Below are 17864 nucleotides of genomic sequence, written 5' to 3' on the forward strand. Positions count from 1 at the left end.
AATCAGCAGATGCGAGTTTCATTCATCAATAATGAAATTTTAGGGAACGGAAGAGGTGGTTGGTCTCGAGCTTTTGTTTTGTAGAAAAATATTGACTTTTCTGCTCGCGCATCCATACGCCATTTTTTGAATATATATAAAAAAAAGTAATTGTAATTTTAAATTCCTTAAAATACTCTTATCTATTCCATCCTTGGAGAAAAAGAAAAGCTGCAGATAATATGCAGTGGTATATAATGCGCATTAAGAACTTCAAATTTTTCAATTTATAAGCCACCAGGGAAGCACAGTGCTAGCTTCTAGCTCAGTGTTTCTTCACTAAATGGGCAATATTGTGGTGAAGTTTCGCCAACGATTGGCGTTTAAAGTGACTAAGCAGATTACGCTTGCCTAGTGACTGAAAGAAGAAAAAAAAATACAGTTGCATGCCAGTGTATAGATGTCGATGTCTTTTTCGTGCGTGTGAATTTTTGTAAATAAATTCATGTTATAATTGTTGACAAGTCGTCTCATAATTAGAGTGTACAGTCAGATATGGGTTATCGGCCAACACAGCCAGGAGACCAAACGTGATGACCCGGACGTGATTTATAATATCACTATATTATACTATGTATACTATAATATCACCCCACCCCCCTCCCACCCAGTGGACGATGGAAGGGTCCAGGTAGACGGAAGAAGCTTTGGATTTAGTATAGGGTCCCATGGATTGACTTGAATTGGAGGGTGATGAGAAGAAACATTTTCTGAAGAAGGGGGCGATTGAACCAGAAGTTTGGGAAACTATGTCCTAGCTACACCGTGTACTTTCTTAGAATGGAATTTTATAGAACTTTATACACAGATGTCTGTATATTTTTCGTACTTGCGCTATGTTATAACTTGTATCAAAACTTCACCATAATTTGTAGGAAGGAAATAAAATAGCATGAATTTCAGTTCCTATTGAGGTTAACTGTGCAATGCTGAGATTACTGGTGAGATTACCTTTCAATTCACTTGTCCCTCAGACTCGAAATAACAAATGTTTTCGATGGCGTGCATTCACGCGGATGAGATGATATATGCTCTCGTATTCCGTATTCTCGTAGTCAGGCTAGACCATTTGTCTCTTTGAGAACTCTCGAGAGATTATTTCATTTATTTCTCATTCCAAGCATTTCATTGCAGGAACGTGATAACGTTTCCAATTTAATGACCGTATACAGCGAATCATAAATCCCCTTTGAGAACATTCAGCATTTGCGAAATAATGTTACAGCTCTTTGTGGAAGTGTTGCCTAAGAACGGCGTCAAAAGTTTTGAAACATATGTTTCACTACATGCTGTAGTGAGAGGATGCGCCTTTTTTGGAAGGAAGTGCAACGATTTCGGGTTGTTTCTGTTGAGTGTAAATTGGCCTCGCATTTCTATGAAGAAACAAAATGAAGTCAGCTGATTATTCTTACATAGTTGGTAATAACCAAATGCATTGGTGGATTTTATTTTTCTCTGAAGTTCACCAAGAATGATAATATCGATACATAAATTGATCCAAAATTCAGTTAATAATTTCAAGTTAAATAATTCACGGAATAATACACGCGGAGAGATAAAACTTTGCACATATATATATATTGAAACCTTAAAAAATAATTACAAAATGACCAACGGATGGCATTATGCAGATATTTGATCTGTCTTAAATTAATATATTGTATCAACCTTTGCTAAAACAATGTATTAATACCAATTCGCTTTTGTAATCAAATGAATCGCCATCTGTTAGCCATTTTTATCATTATTTTTTAAGGTTGTAATAATGCCGTTTCTACACAGCATGTGTATCTATTGTAATCTCTAAAGCTAGGATTTTTAGGCTCTAAAAACTTTGAAAAAATTATCTATGAAAAATGAATTTACGCCTTTAAAAACTGTTAACAAAAAATGACAATGAAAAAATACATAAAATAAAAATAAAACAAAAGGTGTCCTAAAATTTATTTTCATTCCTCTCGCAAATAACAGTTTCAGCAAAATAATGTGATAATGAGAAGTGATGATGAAGTGATTACTTATTATTACTTATCGTATGAACAAAAGTACTTAGTTTTACTAACTAATCTCATCGATACAAAGGTTTTTAACCTCCGGCTGTGATGCGAAGATATTCTCAGGAAAGACAGAAAATCCAACTGCCCCTGCGGGGAATCGAACCCACGTCCTTTCACTTTCCGGTCGAACACCCTAGACCTACTACAGAGGTAACGAATAGCTCAATCTTTCCTTGGAGCTCGTGTGCACTGAACGGGACCGTACATGGACGGTCGGAGGACACAATTCAGGCCAAAGCTCATGAATTGCTGACGGTGCCATCAGATGGCGACTTATACGAGCTCCAAGGAAAGATTAAGATATTCAGATATTCGTTGCCTCTGTAGTCTAGTGATTTAGGGCGTTCACCCGGAAAGTGAAAGGACGTGGGTTCGATTCCCCGCAGGGGCAGTTGAATTTTCTCGCTTTCCTAAAACTATCTTCGCATCAGCCAGCTGTTAAAAACCTTTGCATGTATAGCGGAGAGTGACGTCATCCTTGGATAATCTCATCGAGCCAAAATTTCCCTTTCAAGTGTTTTTCCCCTACAAATTCAGAATTAATGTGTTGTCATCTATACCTATATTAGACAAGTACTGTATTTAGCTTTGGAAAAGCATTGCACAAAATTAAAAAAAAAAGTTTAAATAATTATTTTTATTTGATAAAAACTCAAAATTTCTTACAAATGTTAACCCCCCCACCACCACGAGTTACCATCACCGTCCCCGATTCAGATGATTCATATACTTACAGAGCCACACACGAGTGTCAATGAAGGGCAAGCATTTTTATGCTCTAAAAATTCAGTGTATTGCTGATTCGTTGAAAAACCTGAATTTCAGCATTTTTTACCAATCAGCAACGATGTTTCATTTTTAGTGCATAAAATCCTAGTTCTAAGAGCTCTCTGAGGAGGTGACAACCGAAAAAACTAGTTTGAAGCGGGATTGGAAAATAGAGAGGAAAAATTTACTTTCCATCGGAAATTATGAAATATGCAAAATATGTCTTAAAAATTTGAAAAATATGTTCTATCACGTAAAAATATCGAAATGCGCAAAAGAATAAAAAAAATATGCGAAGACAGAAAAATCCGAGCCCTAATAATCTCTTTATGGATTTCTGTTTATTCTATTAATTATTGGACTTAATATTAACCTACTTCTGGATCGTCCTGTACATCGATATAAAACAATGAAAAAGAAATTGGTTTGAAAACTGCTAGGTTGTTAATTTCGGTTCAATTCCATAAAGACTACCTCAACCTAATCGATAGCGTATGGCACGGGGAAGGGGGATTCTCGACTCTTCCTTCTTCAGTTCGAGGTGACGAGGTGAATGGATCTTAGTCGACATCGATGAAAATCTGGCTGTAATGTGGATTTATAGCCACAGGTATTATTTGAATAAAAATCTGGCTGAAAGTAAAAAGTGAGATATTGCATGACGTTATAAAAACAATTAATGAATGTTAGTGCTCCATAACCCGTTGATGTACTAGACATATCCAGGTGATTCAGTTCATGCTGGGGGGGGGGGGGGGTTGGTATTCAAATATTAGAGTTTGTGAAGTTGGCATAATGTAGCATAACAAAAATATTTTAAAGATTTAAACGCTCATATCTCAAGAAGTATGTGTGGAATAAAAGGTACTTTGGTGTCTTCAGACAGATTTTGTTCAGACTAAGCCTCTAAGAAGGAGGGATGATTCATCGTCATCCATCTTTGAAGAAAAATACTGGTTTTTGCCCCACCACGTGACGTCTAATCATTGAAACAAAAGCAGGATAGGGAACAGCGATTGGATATAGCGATAATACTGATGTTACAACTGTGCTCAAACATGGCGATGAGTCAGTCCAGGGTTTCAGCTGCTCTGCGGTCGTGTGGGCATAGTGACATACTTGCATCGCGAGGACCAGGTTTCGAACCCACCACTGGCGTGGTGGTCGGCTGAAGTTGATTTTCTGTGATTTCCGACTTTGAAGCGTGAAAATGCGAGCCGATCTTCCATTAAAAATTCTCGCCATAAAAGAGCGTAGGACCTACAACGCTACAAATATCCATTCATTACATTTCTCGCACAATCTGACATATGTTGATGGCAGCTGCGAAAAATCGGACACAACGCAAGATGCGCACTCAGACCGTTAGGTACACAACCCCGTTCCAAACTATTGTAGAAAGATGGGCTGGAAGTGATTTCTGCAATGGGATAAAGACTGGTGGCAGAGCTCTGGCTTTCATTCATTCAGTTGTATCTGCAGATATCTAATTTAGAAAAAAAATCCCCAGTGACACAACGCTTCATGTGAATACATCTTTAGGTTTGCTCATCAGATCAAACGAGGCATGTACAAAAAAATATTCATATTCAAACTTGCATCCGTGTAGGTGATACATAGTACCGTAACTAGACAGGTGCAATAGATGCACGCGCACAGAGCCCACTTGGAAGGGGAGGGCAATATAGCCCCAAATGGGTCATTCTGGGCCCAAGAATTGGCCAGATGGGGAGTAAATGCAAATTATTGCACAGGGCACCGGAATGGCTAGTTACGGCGCTGGTGATACAGAATTTCCTTTTCATATTTTTTAAATTACACAATAGTTTTAAATTACTAACAGACATCTTCAGAGATAAATTTTGCAATACTTTTAATTTTAGGGAACGAAATTTGATTTTAAAGTTTTCAAATGATCACAGAACATGTAAAAAGTCAAGAAAGATGAACAAGTTCTTTTGATGTTAATGCTCTTGTCGAATGTTCCATTAATCATTTACAGAAAAATCGAAATATACCTTCGTCTTCAGACGCTGAATTATAATCGCTTTTAAATTCTTCTCAAAATCCTTATTCTGATTAGACGACGACGCATCGACGTAGTTGGACTCATGAAAGGATGGATATCATAAATTATTCATGGTAGCTTTTCGAAGCGAGTATCAACAGCACTTAAAGGACTACTTATCAGCCGCACACGCTGCTGCTTTATCTTAGTTGAGCGAGAACTGAATCGTTTACATTTCACTCGAAAAGTTAGCGAAAACAAGAAACTTTTGCGCCTCGTGAGAGTATATTTGTCCGAGACGCAGTAAGTCAAGTGTATTGACAGAGCCAAGTCTGTGGAGATATAAAAAGGAACAAAATAGGTGAATTCGCGACTACTTTTCCATCAGTACTCGCTCACGTTTCGAAAACACGGAATAGCGTTATACAAGAGGAAAAACATGAAGCATTTTATAGACGAATTCTCTCTCCGACATATCATCGAAATGGTGGTTTTTAGTTATTCCTAATAAAGCATTTAAGCGTGGGTGATTTTCATTTCCGACGAATGATTTTTGAACTAATACATTTAGACACGGTGAATAAATTTCAGGAATAAAATTGATTAATTATTTAATAAATATTGCTTGGTCGAAGCCTACACAAGAGAATCCGGTGGTGAAATTTGACAGAGGTGATGGTTGATCTTTCAAACCACGCACAACTCTGGTCTATCGCCACGGGCAATTTACTACCGATCGAGTTTTGCCGGAAGTATGTGTGTGTATAAACACCTGACATTCTTAGTGTGTATGTAGTGTAATGTTTTTAAATTTATAGTGATAGCCATCTATGAGTGAAGTGTAATGATTGAATATTTGTACAGTTGTAGGCGTGTGGCGAGACTTTTCAACGGGGAGATCGACCCGCATTCGCGCCTCGAAGAGAGTTTTTTTTTTCTTTCAAACCGAGCACAACTCAGGTCTATCACCATCTATGGGTGATTTACTACCTAGTGAGTTGTGCCAGAGGTGTAAATGTGTGTACCTAACAGTCTGAGTGCGTATGTAGTGTTGTGTTTGATTTTTCAGTGCCGCCATCTATATTTCAGAAGTGAAGTGAGTGATGTGTTATGATTGAATTACATTTGTACTGTTTGTAGGTGTGTTGCTCTCTGTGGAGAGACTTTTTAAAGGGAAGATCGGCTCGCATTCGCGCCTTGAAGTTGGGAACCACAGAGAACCACCTTCAGCCGACCACCACTGTGGTGACGGTGGGGTTCGCACCCGGGACCTCGCGACGTGAGTCCGTCACTATGACCACTCGACCACCACAGCGGCGCGCCTCGAAGTTGGGAATCACAGAAAAACTAACTTCAGACGACCACGACTGTGGTACCGGTGGGATCCGCCACTATGACCACACTACCATCGCAATGGCGATCTGACAAATAAAATCCGAAATGCTAGTAAAATATCAACAATATTGGATGGGAGGTTGTTCCAGACGGTTATAGTTCAATGATAAAAAAATCTAGATTTGAAATAGTCTAAATGCATTTTATGGGTTCCAATTTTTGGGGATCTACCGAAATAATGGGGAGATTTAATTAGGATATGAGTATTTGTCGGTATTAAAAAAGCCATGAAGGATTCCGAAAAGTAGAGTTAATCGAGAGATAAGTCTATGAGAGGTAAGCGGTTGGATATTGAGCCCAGTAATGGAGATAAAGGAAGATCAGCACAATTATAAATGAAGCGGGTGCACTTATTTTCAATAGATTGTGACTTGTCAATGTTGGCTTGCGCATATGAGGGTCCCAAGTTTCACAGAACTGGAAAGATATATGTTTGAGAGTAGAAAGTGTCGGACGTGTAGGATAGAGGTTACGACGAAGAAAAAAAAGTTTCTGGTGCCATTTTTGGAAGATGTGATCAACGTGAACGTTACAGCGAGGTATGAAATATCTCTGGAGGGGTTACACATTCGGCCCACGCAAGTTGTTTTGGTGGAAAAGTATCAACATACACCACAAGATAAATACCTAAGCTGACCATATTTTTCTCATAAAAATATGAGATATCGCAAGAAGAATTTTTAAATTTATCTGAAAGTTACACCGAAAAAAAAATAAACGTCAAAGACAAATAAAGTCTCCATTTGCAGCCAAAAACTCTCAAAAAGCAAGTAAAGTTGCAATTTGCAATAAAAAAAATTGTCAATTGCCAAGGCAGTAATTGTAAAAGCAAGTAACGGTGCCAGTTCAACAAAAGAATAAAGCAAAAAACCAAGTAACGTTTCCATGTACAGCCGAAAAATTTTCAAAGACAAATAATATAATTTACAGCCAGAAAATATTAAAGGTCATGTAAAGTTGCCAAGTATCACTGAAATTGCAGAAAAATTGTCAATCGCAGAAAATGACGGGTACTTTAAGTCAACATATAATCCACCAAAAAAGTATGGATTTGACAAATACGTGAGATGAATTTCCCATATGGTCACTCTTTCTGTATAAGTTTCTGGCCCGATAGCGGCAGAAATACCGCATATCTGGCCGGTGGACCGAAAAGTTTGTGCACTCTTGGATTAAAGGAATTAGAGGTGGTTTTTTGCGTGTAACTTTCATAAAAATTGTTTTTGAGGAGTTTGGGGCAATCGCCAGGATGAGCACCATTCGGAAAAAGCGTTAAGGTTATATTGAAGAGATTATTGACCGGATCTATTGCAAACTCTTTGGGTAAGTGACACAATCGTCTGCGAAGAGTTGGAAAGATTAATGGAGTTATGAGGTCATTAATATGTAGAAGAAAACATAACTATATATATGAAGAAAGGCGGATGAAAAAAAAATTGCTGTAATGTGTGTTGGTGTTAGTTTTTCTGTTTTGTTATTATTTAATAAATTTCCACACGCGCGCGCGCGCACACGCACACAATGTGGTTTCTTTGGCTTGACCGTATCCGACTTCATTCACTGAAATATATTGGACAACAACTTTAAAAGAAGCAGTTTTCATTCCATCAAAGTCTCTAAAACAACATTCTTTTTTCCTGTCTCCAAACAGTTCTTTTTTCAAGAACTTCTAGTACTTTTTTTCCAAGTAGCTCTTTTACTACCAAACAATCCTCCTAACCATTGTTTCTTTTCGAGTTGTGAACTCATCAATCCACTTTTTCTTATTCCTTTTTTAATAGTAAAGAAGTAGAAAAACATTTATTAAAATGAAGAGAAAAACATTTTTGCCAACCTCATTCCTAGTTAACCCCCCTCCCCCCCCCCAAAAAAAATGTTTATAATGCAACTCTTCCCAATATTATTGCAACTTACATGCATCCTGTTCACACTAAATTTCTAACGGTTCCGTATTTTGAAGCGAAGATGGTAAATGCTTGAATTTTATGTTATGTGAGCATTATTGTGAAGGTCTGCCTGCTATCTGCGGAAAGACTTTTTCAAAATGAGGGACCGGGGGATTTCTAATACAGCAGGACGAGTTAATTCGTTTACATCAAGAAATAGGTTTAACTACATTTTTTATTTCTTTATGAAAATGCATCCGGAAAAAGTTAAGTCTTACAAAAAAAATTCTCATAGAAGAAGTCAAGTTTGCGTAAAAGAGGAGTGTATGCATGCGTGTCTCACACGCCGACGGATTTAGCTCATAGACGTATGAAAAGATTAATATATTTTGCGTGTTTTCTTATAAAACCTTTAATGACTGAAACTTCTTCGATACAATATAACTTAGATTTTTAAAACTTTAATCCTCGAAATCTCTATCGATGTTTCTAGAAACATTCGTGAAAATAAAAATAATCGGATTTTTTTTTTCCTATCAAACACATAAAAAGATATATAAATAAATACACAGCAAAATCTCTTTCTGAGCAGTTTCGACTTCTGAGAAAATCCAGTTTAAAATTGTTTTTGCCCATTCAGCAATGCATAAAAGTAGTAAGAAAATAGGAAAGAAAAAAATAGTTTAACATTCTCAATGTTGGTTAGAATATCCCCGCAGAGTTAAAAATAGATTTAGAACTGTGCTCCAGGCAACACGGGAAACATTCAAATGTATGACGGTCTGTATGGCGATTGATTACGTTGGGGATATTGATGCTGATTCGAATAACTTTTTTTTACGATTTTTCAATTTTTTTTGGACCAAGGTGACCTCTTTAGCGTATTACTACTACTACTATAGTCGCATATAACTCTGATTTATCTCATATAGGGGATTTTCTGTTGGTGTTGAAATAAGTGTGCCACGAATTATTCAGATTATCACCATTTATATTTATGGCTAAATGAAGAATTTCCTTTTTGTATGTCATTTATCAAAGTATAACAAAATTGTATAATTACACGCTGTTGAAGCGAGATTCTGTAAAAATGGTAATGCGCCCAACAGTATCAAATTACAATGACGATTACTACTACGATTATCACGGTTTTAAAAATTTATATTCACAAAATTACTATAGATAAAACTGCACTAGTCAACAATTTTTAACTTTTTCTTTAATAACAGTGAAGTAAGTTTTTAAAATTGATTTTGCAGTGCTGAATTCAAATATTTAAAAATTTTCCGTCACATACAATTTTTTCTGTATGCATGATGGTCATTTTTTGAAATACGCATTACACTATGAAATACTTAATTATGAAAACTGAGATAATTGGCATATTCTTAATAACAAATTATAATATATTTATTACCATTGTTATTTTATCATAATCATACATCTATTTACACATATATTTTTTTCTATGAAATAAAAAAAATATATTCTTCCTACGTACGATATCATAGAGTATATATTTATGCAGCGAAAACTAAATTTATAGGTATTTTTTCAATATTTTATGAAAAAAATTTTCATTTTTCCCCCTTATGTACTGTATTGTCTTCTTTCTGCAAAAACCAACAGTAATCACTCACCATTGAAGGGTCCCACCAGACTTGATATCACCTATCTGCCTCCTCCACAGTTCGAATGTCTTGGTGGAACCTTTCTTCTTGTTCATCACTGACTGCTCCCAAGTTATCAGGGAAAAACTCAAAAAATTTTTTTGGAGCCATTCAATATCCAAGAATTTTGTACGAACAGAGTAGGTCCAGAACAAGCTGTTAGTGATTTTCCTCTTTGTGGTTCCCTAAAAACCTTTTCATTGCAGATATGAATCATTGCCATGCAGTTCTATGTGAAAACAAAATCATCACTCTCGACAGTTTCTTTACTTAAGTATTTACAAATACTTTTGTCTCATTTAGTCTCGGAAAATTGTTATTTTTGGAGCGACAAACCTAGGCCAGATTTGTCCATATGATGGATAAATCAGCCTTCATAATGTTTCCCCCAGCAGTGCACGCAGGATCGACTTAGGAGGAATAACAAAAGGTTGGGCACAAGAATTTTCTTCCATATAAATTTTTAGTTATTAACTGATAAATTAATAACTAATTTAGTTATTAACAATGGCAGCAAAACATATAACAACTTATTTGGAACATCAATGCATCTGCGACTTAGCTCCATTTTCTAACTAAAGGGCTGTATGTAAACATGAAGCTTGAATTTATCTTTCAATTCATAAAAATTAGAATATCTGGTTGCAATTGAAGTAAATCCAGTGTTCTTATTCCCCAAGTTTCAGATGGAGAAGAATATAAATACCATTTTCAACACAGTTCCACGTCCAAGAAAGTAAAAATTTTGAAAAATATCTAAAATACCCTAAAATAAAATAAAATAAACGTGATGGCCGTTTTTAAGATCAATTCTGAAACCAGTACCCAAAAGTTGATTTAGAACAGCTAAATTTGTCAGAAAAATGTTGTAAACTACTTGAGTTCTGTTGTGGTGGGTTGGTAAGATGCAGAGTTGCAGATGGGAAGGGTTCAGGGTACATGGGTTCAAACCCACCCACCTACAGAAAAATACACTTTAAGTTCTGTTGTGGTGGGTTGGTAAGATGCGGAGTTACAGATGGGAAGGGTTCAGGGTATATGGGTTCAAACCCACCCACCTACAGAAAAATACACTTTTTATCTCCTCTGTAGCTTAGTGGTCAGAGCACTCGTCCGGCAATCGAGGGACCCGGGTTCGACTCCCGGTAGAGGCAGAGATGAGTTTTTTGGCCGCTGTGGTGGTCGAGTGGTTATAGTGCCGGACTCGTGATGCGAGGATCCGGGTTCGAACCCCACAGTGGTGGTCGGCTGAAGTTGGTTTTCTGTGGTTCCCAACTTCAAGGCGCAAATGCGAGCCGATCTCCCCGTTAAAAAGTCTCGCCACAGAGAGCAACAGTCCTACAACGGTAAATCATTCAACCATAACACTTCACTCATAGTTAGTAAAACTGGGGGCAGATGACAGCACTACACATAACAAGCATTACACAGAAACAAACTTTACGTCAGGTTGCACTACACGTACACGCACATTCCCGCATGTACCGATTCGTTGGGGGGTTCCGCGGGGGGGGGGTCCATGTGTGGTGTAGCAGTAGTAGGTAGGGGCTCGGGGATCCATGATGTTCTTAAGTCAGCCACCTCGTTGGGCAATTTGCCTGTTGTGGCGTTGTATTTGTATTTGTATTGTATTTGTATAAAAATAAAGAAAAGCATTCAGTTTTCCAACATTGCTCAATAGATAGCAGCACTTCCATAGAACGTAATGACTGAATATTTATTTAATTTATTTTTTTTTCCTCAGTTCCACAAATTTCTAAATGCACGTTGCACAGAAGTAGCGGAAACACAACCTTTGCATATTCTAATACACAAAAAATTTTGTCTTACACTGTCGCCATTTTAAATTGCAGACAATGCCTTCAACGGGTGTGCTGCCATCTATTGAGATATGTTTAAAAATGAATGTTTTTCTTAATTTTTATGTATCACAGACAGATTATATTACAAGTTACTTACCCCGACTCGGCAAATGTGATTCGCCATACGGGGGTACACTTTTATATTATGTGTAATAGTTTTGAAAAGATAAATTTTTAAAATAATGGCATTCATTTGTGCAAATGCTACGTTATAGGGGTCTCATACCTATTAGCATGGACAAAATGCTTCAAAACATATGCTTTAGTGAGAATATCATTAAAAAAGTAATATTTAACCGTTGATATATTTCAAATTTGTTACAAAATTTATACACTGTACTGTACCATGTATGCCCGATGTTTCACATATCTTCGATATTTTTATTTTTGAAAATTGTTAAACATTGAGGGGAAAAAATTCAATTTTAATACATTGCGCGTGTGACAAAATAGCATGACATCAATTTAATTGAATAGAAATATTATTTAATTGATTATACTTAATAGTTTTTGAGGCTTTTTGATCGTGTTAAAAGACGTCAGACCTCTAAGTAGTTCATGTATGAATTTTTTTGAAATATTTTTCTCCAATTTTCTCTTAAACCACGAAATATATGGGTAATAAAAATCCTAATTAGAATATTTAAGAATATTATCGAAAAAAATATTATATTTAGACTGTTATTAAAAACAGTTAAATTCGGTATTGAGAGTATTTGTTTTACAACAATAGTCTATAACCAACAAGAATTACTTAGAATCGTACATAAGAAAGCTTCCAGTGTTGTGTTGTTCATAGTATCATTTGACAAATGATACGCTCTTATTGTGTGATTTGAAAAAGCGTATTTTTATTTATTCTAGAGATAGTTTTTCTCAATTTTCGAAAGATCGAGTTGTGATTGAAATAGAGATGCGTTTCTCTTTTATTGAACGTATATTTGGTTGCTGGATAAGAGGGTCGAAACCCTTGGAAGAACCGGGTTCGAGTGTCGTAGAGACGGTTTTCTCGGATGATCCGTGTTCCTGTTGAAGAACCGTGCTCTCAAAGCGGCGTTGCACCCAAGAGTGAAGGTCCCTTGGCTGCATATACACCATTCTTGGCTTCGGAGGACGCAACAGTTATACTTGATTCCCCGCTGCCATGGAGTAATCCGATGATTCTAAAGTTGCCGCCACCACCATTCAATCCGAGGAAAGGATCCAGGAACACAACAGGCGTCTGTTTGGTTAGGCCGTGCTTGGATTCGGGTGATGCTGCTAAATCACCAAAGAGCTCTCCGGTGATGATTCCGAGATTGCCACCACCGCCATTTAATCCCAGGAAGGGATCGAGAAAAAATGGAAACTATAGCCATCAAGTGGCGGAAGAAAAAGACAATGTGGGGCTCGATACGAGCCACCAACTTCCAGAGGTCGTTAAAAGCCTCATTATACAAGTATTTGAAAGCGATCGAGACGGAAAGAGACGGAACTGTCTAAAGAGGACCAAGACTTCCTGACGGTCGAAGTATTGTTGGCTGAGATGGTTGACGGAGTTTGCATGGAATTGGGAACGTGAAATATACACGAAATGGCATTTTAACACCAAGAAGTGACTTTTTCCTACAGGAAGTGCAATTTTTTGACAGAAAATGACTTTTGAAAAAAAGCCGGACTTGTATTTTGGTCTCCGAGGAAATGGCAATCACGCTAATTTGGCACTATATGTTTCCTCACAAAATTTTCCCTCCTCAAGATGCCAGCTTTGACGTGGCGAGGAGGCTTGCGTGCACTCGTAATCGTTTGAGTTATTGAAATAAATTATCACTGGATGTAACTCTAATGATACGATGTCAGACTAAGTAGACATCCCATTGAATAATTCCATAGATTGTTGTAAATATATTCAGAGCATGGACGTGTTCGGTTTGAAAGAAAGGAAAAGGAAGTAAATATATTTTGACTTCACACACACATAAAAGAATATAACATTTTGTCACTCGGCTGTAATCTTTGTGTTGGTGGATTCAATGAATCTTTATAAGTAATTGGTGATTTCTTTCGTAAAATTTTCGAACATTTTTCTAATCCAGTGACGCAAATTCACTGGAATAAGTTGTCGAAATTGTGTCAGAGATTGAAATAATCATAATAAGTAATGTTTTCACAGTAGCTTCAAAGTGAAATGGCTTGGGTAGTAAGTAGTTGACTGTGGTAATGATACCGGATCTCCTACTTACCTGCAAGGCCACGCCGTTGTTTTTATAAAAACATATGTTTTTTTTATATAGATATTTTGATACAGTGAAAGCACCGCGGTCAATGAGGAGGAACACCATGAGCTCCCTGAACTATGGATCGTTTGCCTGTGGTGGTGATTTTTTCTCCCCCGTTTTTTTTTTTTCGTTTCGCCCTGCCGGATCTATACTAAGTAGGATGGTGGTGTCGATTCATCAACACACCAACTTCGGCCATATCGCTATACGCAATTTACTGCCGTTAACGAGTTTGGTTGGAAATAAGAGCATCGTCCACCAATCATGGAAAATATATTTTTATCTATATTTTTTCCCCGGATCGAACTTGGGAACTGACGGCAATTTTCACGGTGGTAGACGAGCATTTTACCACTACGCCACTTGGGTCATCAAGAAACCTGTGTACCCTACAGGGGTGGATGCCATTGTATTACCACTTGACTGGGGGCAGGCGTCATCTTAGTGTTTAACAACGCCCGGAATTCGAATGACACTTATTTGTTTTATGAAGGGTGGTATAGATGGAACGTTCAGATGTCAGTGCAAGAAGCTGAATAAATACCTTCATATAAAATTAGCATTAATGGGTGACAAACTTACAGACTGATACCGCTCAATAATATGTTAAGACCACCGAAAGAGAAGAAATCCATTCAAAGAAGACAACCCGAGTAACCCAATAGGTTTTAAATTAACACGAGAAGATTATAAGTCATTTTATCTACCACACAGTGTCGTCTTGTAGTATAATTTAGCCAAGTAAGTACAGCAGAATACTTTTGCAATAAATATCGAAAAATCATCAACGTAGATAGCCAGCACATTTACTTACGGTTAAGCGTCCAAACTATCGATAGATTTTAGCGGGTGAAAGACGTAGAAAGGTCGATAACGATTATTATTACAAAGACTTTTTTTCAAACGGAGTTCGTTGATAGACCTGCATTCATCTCGGTATTCATGGAATGACCGCGGTGAGACCGAAGTGATTTGATGATCGATATCGAAGAGCTATTGTAATCAATCAACTGAAAAAAAAATCAATTTGAAGCTTAGGGAAAACTATCTGAGATAAGAAAGTAGACGGGTACAGCAGAAAAGTTGATGAACTTTCTATGCGAAGATTCACATTTATATGATCAAGTGTTATAATATAAACCATCATATTTATGTATTTCTGATCTTATGACCAAACATTCCTCATGGATATCATTTTTGGTCACCTCCATTGCATACGAATACAGATCTTCATACTGAAATATTGTGCAGAGATTCTAAGACACATTTAAACGAAATATCTCAGGATACACAGATACTGGACAGACATGCTCGTAGAGTTTTCTGAAACATATGCCAATCGGCAGTATTATTGTTTTGAATTATTTATAATTAATCGTACTACAAAATAACATGTTTCTAGAGAAGTAGTGAACTACTGAATATAACACTAATATTATTCATTAATGTCTGAAATAATGTATATATAATCACTACAATTACCTTTACGTTTTATTTAATCGATGAGGATTCCGTGAATGTAAACACTTATAAAGAAGCAGCGAAATTTAAATATTTTTTAGCTATGCAAATTACACACCATTCGTTGACAAATCACGCAATCAAGATTCTAAATAGAAGAAATGATCTGCAAATGTATTTCTATAATTTGAATATTTCATTCCTCACGTAAAAAATGATTGTGCAATTTGGATGACGAAGAAATTTAAAATTTACATATTCAATTTTTCAAAATTTACGGGAATCTGGAGGATACAATGAAACGATGAATGTTGATGATCACTGATAAATATTGAAAATTCCACTCAAATAGATTATTAACTAGGATTCATCTCACGGAAATGTTTCATAATTTTTTTCCCCGAAAACACGTTTTCCTTCGGGAAAAAAAAAAGGACAATTTTTTTAAAATTTTCTAAAAAAAAGCAAAAAAAAATCTCATCATAACATCAATCTACTGCATTTTAGTGCATATAATACGAAGATGCGAATTTATCTAATTTGAGAAAAAACATTGTATAATCTGCATGTGGAAATTTTATTCATCAATTATGAAATCTTTAGGAATGTCATTTGTCTCGTTTTTTTAAAATAAAAAATGGTCGAATTTGCTTTTCGTATTCATGCGTTATCTATAAAACTAAAAAAAAAACTTTTACGGTCTCGTACATATTTCAATATACATGGTCAAAAAAAAAATTCAACTTCTTTTTTCAATTTTGTTTTTGGTATATTTCAGAAAGTAAATCTTTTAGCGTCATTTCAGTGCAAAATACCGGTTATTTAAATAGTATATTTCCTTTAAAAATAGTTGATTCTTTGTCAGTGTCATTTTTTGAGAGCTGCTGAAATTTTACGTGTTCAGAAATTTATAAAATCGCACCAAATTGAAGGGGAAGGAAATGATTTTATCTGCTTGTAGATAATATTAAAATCAAAACAAACTATATTTCAACCGTAATTAACCATTTTAACTAATTAAAAATTCACTCTAATTAATTAAATTGCTTTTTTTTGAAGTACCGTTTCAATTAAAAATATGCTGACAGCATTAACTAACATCGATTTTTGAATAAAATATCGAAATACGTTTTTATGTGGGTAATCCGTAGATGGTTGAAATTAATTTTTAAAAGTCATGCTTTCATATGCGTGAATTTTTGCGTTGTTACTTCCCTCATTTTCCCATTTCCCCCTTTTTTTCAGGTCACCTAAATGAGACGTGCACCACCAAAACTTCAATTTTTCAACAATTCTATAATTTAATTTCAATTCAAATTTTATTGTTTCATGACAATTACTCTTTTCCGACGTTTGCAGAAGCTGCAGATAAGACGCGGTGGCATATAATCCTAAGAGAAATTTCGATGTGTTTTTCATCAGATAAAATAAATCTGGGGATTATACGCAAGAAAATACCGCATATGTAAATACGTAGGTATTTGTGTCGATATATATATTTCAGAATAATATTGAAAGAAGAAAGAAAAACCCACCTGAGAGAGAGTTGAGAGAGATACCTATACAACCATCGGACATTCATTGGCATGCCTAATAAAACCTTTTTCTGAATCGATAGATCTTTAAATTTTTATTTCAAAAAACTGCCGATTTTATACGAATATATTCACGATTATTTTGTATTCATGATCTTACCAATATAATGATTTGAACACGATAGGTATTATCTCATCTAAATATAACTGTAATTTCACTATGATAGTCCACCGATTGAGACGTGCGATTTTGGCAGTCCTTGGTGCTGCTGTTGCGTGAAATTGTACGGATTTTTCTAAAAAACTAAGTTCTCAATGACCAAGAAAAGTCCCAACCAACCACCTGTCGCGCAGCCGGATTTTCGGGAGCGAGAGCAAAGTGATACTGCCGCGCACATGTGATCGGGGATAACTCCCGATGTGTTATGTGGAGAATTTCCATTTCGCGTGGGTTATGTGTTGGATGTCTGGTTTTGTTTGGCGGGAGTGTGTCGAACTTTTTCCTGTTACGGCCATCGTCGCCAAATCCTTGCTAGCCGTGCTTAGAATTATTATGGATCTCAGTTTTGAATCAATCTTAGAGTTTTTTTTTGCAAGCAAAACTTGAATTTTGAATCCAGTTCACATCGATTGAACACAATGAACGGACCCGTAGAATGGTGAGAACCGTAAACACGGGTTACTTTGGCCCACTTTTCTGAAACTTTTTGTTTAACCTTTTTTATGCTAGAAAATAACAAATATAAGTATCCCTCACACTTTACGCGGTTTCGCTTTTTCGCGATTTCGCTATAACGCGATTTTAAAAGTTGGTATTAGGAATTCCGACCTGCAAAATTCGGCTTGGAGTTTAATCCGGCAAATGAGCTTGAAAATTGAAGATATATAACATAGTTAAATCCTTTGACAAAGAAATACGTTGAAT

At 36.2% G+C, this 17864-nt stretch overlaps 1 protein-coding gene across 1 annotated transcript in view; it reads right to left on the minus strand.

Annotated features, from left to right (window-relative positions):
• LOC149090059 (G protein-coupled receptor dmsr-1-like) overlaps window positions 1-17350 on the minus strand; it is a 32452-nt gene extending 15102 nt beyond the window's left edge. Inside the window, exon 1 of the mRNA XM_089232045.1 lies at window positions 16940-17350. The gene's annotated coding sequence lies outside the window, so the exon portion shown is untranslated. The remainder of the gene's footprint in view (window positions 1-16939) is intronic.
• Between the last annotated feature and the right edge of the window lie 514 nt (window positions 17351-17864).

Source organism: Pholcus phalangioides, unplaced genomic scaffold (genome assembly GCF_987345545.1).
Source record: "Pholcus phalangioides strain wild (caught in Gottingen) unplaced genomic scaffold, Ppha-v1.0 ptg000001l_1, whole genome shotgun sequence".
Lineage (NCBI taxonomy): Eukaryota > Metazoa > Arthropoda > Arachnida > Araneae > Pholcidae > Pholcus > Pholcus phalangioides.